Source organism: Propithecus coquereli, unplaced genomic scaffold (genome assembly GCF_000956105.1).
Source record: "Propithecus coquereli isolate 6110/MARCELLA unplaced genomic scaffold, Pcoq_1.0 Scaffold91, whole genome shotgun sequence".
NCBI classification, from domain to species: Eukaryota; Metazoa; Chordata; class Mammalia; order Primates; family Indriidae; genus Propithecus; species Propithecus coquereli.
In genome coordinates this window covers 5,796,077-5,804,847 of record NW_012155396.1, presented here as the reverse complement: position 1 = coordinate 5,804,847, position 8,771 = coordinate 5,796,077, and positions in this window count along the sequence as shown.

Below are 8,771 nucleotides of genomic sequence, written 5' to 3'. Positions count from 1 at the left end.
AATTAACATGAGCCTGAATATAACAGGAAAGAAGTTCAGCTGGATCTAAAAGAAACCTGACAGCTAAGAACATAGGGGTTTTATCAAGAATGGAAACTGAACCTAAAACATTAGATTTAAAATGATCAGATCTTATAAAATAGAAAATTTTGATTTTTATAGTTTAACACTAAACTATTAGTTTTAATAATATTTAGATAATTCTTATGATCATTATGCTAAAAAATTATTAAACAAATAATTATACATGGCATTTTGAAAAACTCTACTAAGAGTTAGGATTCCTGTCCTCCAGAAACACACATATAAAAATATATAGCTTTTTAAAAAAAAATCCTTTCATCTTGTTGCTCAGCCAGGGATGCAGCTGGACTTCAAACTGCAAAAGCATCAGATTCACAGATCCAACAGTCTACTCAGCATCTCCACTTAGATGTCCAAAAGCATCTCCAAGTCTCCAAAACCAAACTCCCAATTTCTACCTCCTATATCCTGCTTCTTCTAAAGTCTTCCCTATCTCAATAGAAAGTCTATTCTTCCAGTCACTGGGCCGAAATCCCCGAAGTCATTCCCAAGTCTTCTCATTCCTTTTCAGGGGTGGGGAACCTGTGGCCTTCGGGCCACATGTGCTCTTCTGGATCCCTGAGTACAGCCTTTTGACTGAATCCAAATTTTACAGAACAAATCCTTTTAATAAAGGGCTATCAACACATCTGCAGACATCCTGAATCTGACCACATTTTACCACTTTCACTGCTATCACTCTGGTTTAAGCCACCATCACCTTTTGCTTAGATTTCTGCAGTGGCTTACTAACTGGTCTCCTGCCTCCACTCTTGCCTGCATGTGAGTCTACTGGCCACAGGGGCAACCAGGGTGAGCCGGTCCTCCTTAAGACTTCTCATCTCACTCTCTACATTGGTTTACCAGGCCTTATGTGACCTGCTTCCCAACCAGTCCAGATCCTTGAACTCATTCATCTCTTACCACACTTCCCTCTGCTTAGTCTGCTTCAGCCTTGTACCAGGCAGAATAATGGCTCTGTAAAATGTCCATATCCAAATACCCAGAACTCATGAAGATGTTACACATGTTCCATTACACAGCAATGCAGAGCTAAGACAGCAGATGGAATGAAGCTTACTAAACAGCTGATTTTGAGATAGGAAGATTCCTGGATTATTCGTGTGAGCCCAATGCAATCAGAAGGATTTGGTCAGTTATACAAATCAGAGAAAGACTCAACCCATCCTTGCTGGCTTTAGAGAGGGAGGAAGGGGTGCAAGAGAAGTTGCCTCTAGAAGCTAGAAAAAAGGGCAAGGAAAGGGATTCTCACCAAGGTCTGCAGAAAGGAATGCAGTCCTGCTGACACCCTGATTGTAGCCTGTGCACCCCATTTTGGACTTCTGAACTACAGAACTGTGAGAAGGGAAATTTTTGTGTTTTAGGCTTCTATGTTTATGGTAATTTGTTACTGTAGCCACAGAAAACCAGTGCAAGCCTCTAAACTTGCCAGCACCTCGACATGCTCCTGCCTCAAAACTTCTGCACTTCTTTTTTCTCTCTTAGATTTCTCCACGACTTACTCCTTCCAGTTCGCCTCAACAGGATGGCCTTGCCTGATTACCCCACACAAAACACCCCTTTTCATAACTCACTATTTTGCTTACCCTATTTTATCGTTCCTTGTGATAACTGATATATTATGAATTTACTTACTTGTTTGCTTGCTGTCAGTCTCTCCCACCAGGATGTTAGCTCCACGAGGGCAGAGACTGTTTTGTTCACTGCTCTCTAGTCAGTGCCTTAGATCACACCAGGTGGAGAATAGGCACCCAATAAATATCTGTTAAATCAGTGAATGCTTGTATAACTGAAGGGGCATGATTTAGATTAGGGGTGTCAGGCTTCTTGAAGGACATGAGAATGGATGAATGATGCATAGGAATTATTCAGGCAAAGCATGAAGGAAAGAGCAATCCGAGTTGAGGGAACAGCACGTGCAAAGATTTTAAAGTTTGCGCATTCCAGGAACTGGTGTTTGCAAAGGCCAACATAAGCTGGAATACAGTGAGTGAGTAGGAGACAGGTAAGCTGGAGAGGTAAACAGGAGGCAGATCATTGCCATTTTGAATCTGTCCTTACTGTCATAGGAAGGCTTTGATGCCTTCACCCCGTAGCAGCTATATGGGGAAGACACTGGAATGCGGCAAGAGGGAAGCAGAGGGAGCAGTGAAAGGAGCCCAGCATTATGGTAGATTTGGATTAGAGTATTGGCAGGAAGAATGAGGAAAGTGGATGGTCAGGATATATTCTGAAGATAGAATAACCAAACTTAAAGATGAATTAAATGTGGGAGCTGATGGAGAGAGACGTGTCAAGAATGACCCGAGTTTCCTGGCTTGAGGAATAGGATGGGTGGAAGTGCGCTGAGACAGGGAGAATACAGGAAGAGTTAGATCAAGGAGTAATGACCAAGAATTCAGTTTTTAAATCTATTGTTTGACATATCAATGAGACATCCCAGGAGGGCTGGGGAGTTATCAAGTAGTCGGATGGACAGAAGACTACATGATATCTCTGGAAAAGAGATCTGGGCCAAAGATTATAATTTTATATGTTGTTGGGATACAGGTATACTTAAATCATCGAAAACGTTAAAAATTACCTAGAGTGAATGGTTAGAATTGAGAGAAGACAGCCTCGGGTAGAGTCCTGCAGAACTTTAAATTTTAGAGATTAGGTTAAAAAGGAGAAATGAGTAAGACTTAAGCTGTTAAGGAACAGTTAGAAAGATGAAGAAAGCCTGAAAGAATGTAGTTATCACAGAAGCCAAAAAAAGAATGTTTCAAGGATTGCTCAACTGCTCTGAGAGTTCTAGTTATTGGAGAATTGAATTTAGCAACAAGAGGGTCAATGCTGATTTATTTTTCTCCTTTTGAGAAAAAAAGGGTTTTTAAATTATGGTAAAATATGCATAATGTAAAATTTACCATTTTAACCATTTTTAAGCATACAGTTTAGTGGTCCATTCACACTGTTGTGCATCAATGTTAATCTTAAAAGAGGAGTTTCTTTAGCAAAGTGAGGGCTAAATACTGGAGTGATTTTAACAACACATGGGGGTAAGGAAGTGGTGACAGAGAACCTATTCGGCACTTGAGAACTTTGGCTTTGAAGGGCAATATAGCTAGAATATGTGGCAGAAGCTAGAAGAGAACGGAGAGTCAACAGAGAGAGTTTTTTTTTTAATTGAACATTTTAGTTCATTATTGAATGTTGATTCAAATTATTCTGTAAAGAAGGAGAGATGGAAGTTGTTGGAGAGAGAGGAAATACGTTATAGATTGTGAACCCTGAGAATGGACTGGCTTTTGCCAAAAGGCAGGAAGGAGACTGGCAATAAACAGGTTTGCAGTCTTTCTGGAAATGGTGAATGTCTGAGATTAGTAATCACGGATGAATAGTGATACTAATCTGTCAGCTTGTATGTTCCTATGTATTTATTCTATATTCTATATATGTTCCTATGCATTTATTCTATATATGTACTTGCTCTGAACTACCTGTGACCAAAGGAATGGACAGGTTAGCCCCTCAAGGCCTTCAGGAACATCTCTTTCATGCTGCTCCTGAAACCATCTGAGTGAGCTTGGAGAGAGATCATTCTGATAACATTTACTTCAATGCCACAGTATACGCGATGCTGAGAAATTACCCTAATGCTACTTTCCATTTTAAATAATCCTCAATTATACTTCCAGAGCCAATTCCTGAGAGGTTACACAATGAGCACTGGTCAGAAAACAGCTCAAGTGATATAATACCAGGGAAATCCAGGGAAAGGACCCTTCTGAAAATTTAGTGTTTAAAAATTACGAAGTTATTTAGCACTGAATGGCAATGAAAGCACTATTTTGAAAACCTGTGGCATACAGATAAAGCAAAGGAAATTTCCATTCAAGGGACTTTTATAGCTCTAAATTACACACTAGAAACTAAGAAATATTGAAAATTAATGTGTTAGGTATTTAACTTGAAAAGCTTTTAAAGAAAAAGGAATAACATGCTAAACTCGACAAAAGTGCAAGTGAGGGATTAATAAAAAATAAATACAGAAATTAAACAAATACATATATATTTTAAAAGAAAAAGATACGATCAGTAAAAGCTGCCTATTTGAAAAGACTATAGATAAACCCTTGTTAAGACAAAAAAGAATTCAAATATATAATAACAGAAATGAAAAATAGGGTATAACTACAGATACTGTAAATAATTTTAAAATAAGAGAGTACTATGAACCAAAATCTCAAAGGTTTAAATGTAGCATCTAATTTTTCAGAAAAAATGAATTATCAAAGGTGATTGAATAAATAGAAAACCCAAATAAACCAATAATCATTAGAGAAATTGAGTTGAATTTTCAAAATATAATAGTTTCATAGATGAGATTTACCAAATATTCAAGGAACAAATAATACCTATCTCATACAAATGGTCACAGAAATTAGAAAAAGAGGGAAATTTCCAAACGCATTTCATGAAGGTCATATAACCCTGATAGCAAACGTGTACAAAGACAGCGCAAGAAAGGAAAGTTTTAAGCCAATGTCACTGATAAACGTAGATGCTAAAATAAAAAAAAAAGCATTCTCAAATTGCATGAAGCAGTGTATTAAAAAAATAACAGTACATTATGACAAGGCAAGGTTTATCTCAGGAATGCAAGGGTAGGTCATTAGAAAAATCTACCAATGTGACCTGTTTTATTAACCTATCAAAGAACAAAATCTCAATACTTTTAGAAAAAGCATTTAATAAAACTTCAACATTCATTTCACAGTTTTAAAATATTCCTACTTTAAACACAAGTGGGATAGAAGGCAACTACCTTAACCTGATAAAGAGTTTCTACCGAGGACTTACAACAAATATCATAAATAATAATGACACATTAGAAACATTTTCAGTGAGATAGAAACGGGAAAACAATGCTTGTGCTCACCTTACTATTTGATGTTGTATTGGGTGTCCCAGCCCATCCAATGAGATAAGAAAGGGGAAAAGGTATCAGGAATGTTATTTACAGATAATATGATTATCTACATGAAAATACAAGAGAATCTACAAATAAACCATTCAACTAATAAGAAAGTTCAGCATGTTTGCCAAAATAAGATTATTCCAAAGTCTATAGCGTTTCTCAACAGCAGCAATAATCAATTAAAAAACTTAATAGAAAAGGGATCTCACTCCTAACAGCAGCAAAAGCTGTCAGGTAGCTAGGAATAAGCCTTAACAAAGAGGCACAAGAGTTTTATAAACAAATTATAAAATGTTATTGAAGGATATTTAAAAATCAGAATATTAATATATCAGATGACTCAATTTTATAAAGTTGTCATAGCTCCTAAAATTTAACCTATACATTTAGATAAATATTAGTTACATTTAGTTTAGTTAAATAGGAAAATGTCAAAAAAGTTTTTCAATGGAACTTGACAAACCAATGCTAAAGTTAATATAGAAGAGTAGAAGCCCCAAAATAGCCAGTATAATTTTTAAAAATGAACAAAGATGGAACAAGAGGGGACATGTCTTCTACACATCAGGACTTATCATAAAGCCACAGTAATTAAGAGTGTGTTATTGGCTCAGAACTGGTTTGATTAGTGGAAAAGGACAAACTTAAAACATATCCATGAACATATGGAAATTTAATTTACAATCATGGTGGCATTACACGTTAATGGGGACATGAAGGATTGTTCAGTAAATCAGGTCAGGACAGAATTTCCATGTTGGGGGAGGAGAGGAGTAAAATTAAATTCCTACTATACACCATTCAAAAAGATAAGTCCCAGAGAGATCAATTTCATGTGTGGACAGCAAAACTTTAAAACAGTAAGGAAAAAGACATAAGAGGCTATCTTCATAAATCAAGTGTGGAGAGGTTTCTTTAATAATATAAAATTACACAAACTATAAAGAAAAAGATCAATGAATATGACTACATTTTAAATTTTCTATAGTACAAAAGACATCAAAAGCAGTTAAAATATAAGCCACAGACTGAGACAATATATTTAATGTTTATATGCATGAACGCCTACAAATCAAGAGGAAAAAAGATAAAACATACACAGTGTCCATTGGAAAAATGAACGAGGGCTGTGAAAAAACAAATCACAGACTCAGAAACCTCAATAGCCAATGAATATAAAAAGAAATGCTTAACCGCACTAGCACTGAGGGAAATTCAAATAAAACAACAAGACACTGGGTTTTTAAAAAATCAAATTGGCATGAATAATAAAAGTCTTAATCTAGAAAGTGTTGAAGGTCACGTGTGGGAAACAAGAACTCTCATACACTGCTGATGGGTGTGCAAATTGGAGAACCAATTTGGCAGTCTCTAGTGAAACTGAAAATGTGTGCAGCCTAGCAATTTCCCATCTAGGTAGACGCACAGAAAAAGTCTCACATATGTGCAAGGGAAACATGTACAAGTAATACCAAAATATTGGCAGCGGTTTCATATTCTCAATAGGGGAATGAATAAACACGGCACATTCATATGCATGGATCTACAATATAATAGCAATTAAAATGAATGAACTGGGTCTATGTTTGTCAACATGAAGAGAAAAAATAAAAACACACTATGAAGGGAAAAAAAACAAGTCACAGAATGATGTGTACAGTCTAACACCACGTGTGTACTTTTAAAAAATCATATAAAGCACTATTCTGTATTTTATGGTTCATATGCAGTGAAAGTGTAAAACCTAGATTGAAAAGTTGCATACCAAACTCACCATAGTGTTTGCCTTTGGGGAAAAGGGTAGGGAATGGTATTGGAAGCAGTACAAAGCGGACTTCAACTTGATCAGAAATGTTGAATGCTTTGATTTTTAAACATAGATCTGAGGCAGATAGGACAAAATGTTAACATTTATTAATTATATGAGACAGGTACTTGTCTCGGTACCTGTACAAGGTACTTGCTTGTTAATATGCTCTCTGCAGTTTTAAATACCTTTACGTTTCTCTAAATAATAAAATTCAAAGAAAAACAGCTATTAAACAATTCTATCTCTGATAGAGTTTTAACATGTAGATTGAGAGTTAATCATCTAAAATTCTGAGGCAAGAAACTTTAGAAAAAATGATCTGTTTTAGAAAGGAATCTTTTTAAAAGCTGACAATATTATTTTAAAACTGCTGATTATTGTAACACTGCTGATTACTTTAAAACTGCTAATAAAGTAGATACAATAAGTATCAACAAGGTAACAAAATCACATTGAGGGAGAAAAGCAAGTTGCAAAATGATATATGCACTGCTGTACTATTTATAAAAACCTTTAATACATAACATAGATCTATACATGTTTTTACATATATAGATAATTAGGTAATACAGGTATAATAACAAATGCTGGAAGAATAAATACTTTATAATACTGATTACCTACGGAAGTAAAGAGGGAGAAAGGTGAATGGGATTTGGGAGGGAAATAAAGTGACAAATCTATCTGTAATGCTTAATATAAATAAAAAATCTGAAGCAAATATAACAAAAACTTCACACTTGATTATTCTAGGCAGTAAATACATGTAGGTATGTTATTCTGGATGCATATGTATTTTTAATTTTCCAAAAAAAAAGTACTGAAGAATTACAAATAAAATGCACATAATTCAGTAATATAAAAGTAAGGCTTGTGTACGTCAAAAACTGTGGTATGACTATTTGAATATTTCTAGAAATGATCCTGTTTGTTTTTCTATGTTTTTAAATTTTTAACAAGAAGAGGGGGGTAAATGAATGCAATGCAGACACGTAAAAGAAATTATACATATATTTGATTATAAAAAAGAAACACCTCCACAATCACAAAACACCATATGAACATTCTACATCCTTTACTGTATTTTCTTATTTTTAATTTTTGTCCAAAGAAAAACAGAACACGTTGCCTAATTGGAAACGTGACTTTCTATTACAAAATTGTGGGAGTCCATTTTAATGTGTTTATCTCCCCGCTAGTCTATAATTTATATTTCAGCGTGAAAATTTGTTTGTATGCCTGTGACAGGTTAATGCAGTTTAAACATGCATTTTTCTTTCGTTGGCTGAATAGTTAAATCGTTGCTCAAAGGATTTTTAAGTTTCAATTTCAACCATGAGAGGATTCTTTGCTTTTTCAAGGTTAAAAATGTTTCTGGTTCAAAATGCTATTAATTAATGGCCACGCAGTGGATCTATTTAGGGTACCGCTACCCGCCCTGGATTCACAGTTGAACTGCTAAATGGGAAAACTTTTTTTGATGCAGACTTGGGGATATTTTCCGTTTGGTCGGAGAGCGGAGAACGGAGCGAAACGCAGCGCCAGACCGCTCCGCTGACAATCGCAATTAGGAATCGAAAGACAGGTCAGGTATTAGCATTTTTTTCCCTTAAAAAAAAACTTTCTCGGACTCCGCCGGACACCCCGCTGGCGGAGGACCAGCGGGCGGGGGGGCGAAGCCAGCAGGCTGCCCAGAAGTTCCGACCGGGGAGTTTTCGCGTATGAAAATTACCTGGCTCACCAGCAGCAGGAAGAACGCGCAGACAAGATAATTTCGGAGGCTGTTAGAAAGGACTTGGCCCGGTGGGCCGCGCGCTCCAAGGGGGTGTCCTGAGGGCCGGGGCGGTCCCGCCGCCCCCGCGGGCTCCGGTGCGTCAGGGGCGCGTCAGGCGGGGCGGGCTCCGCGCGGGCTGC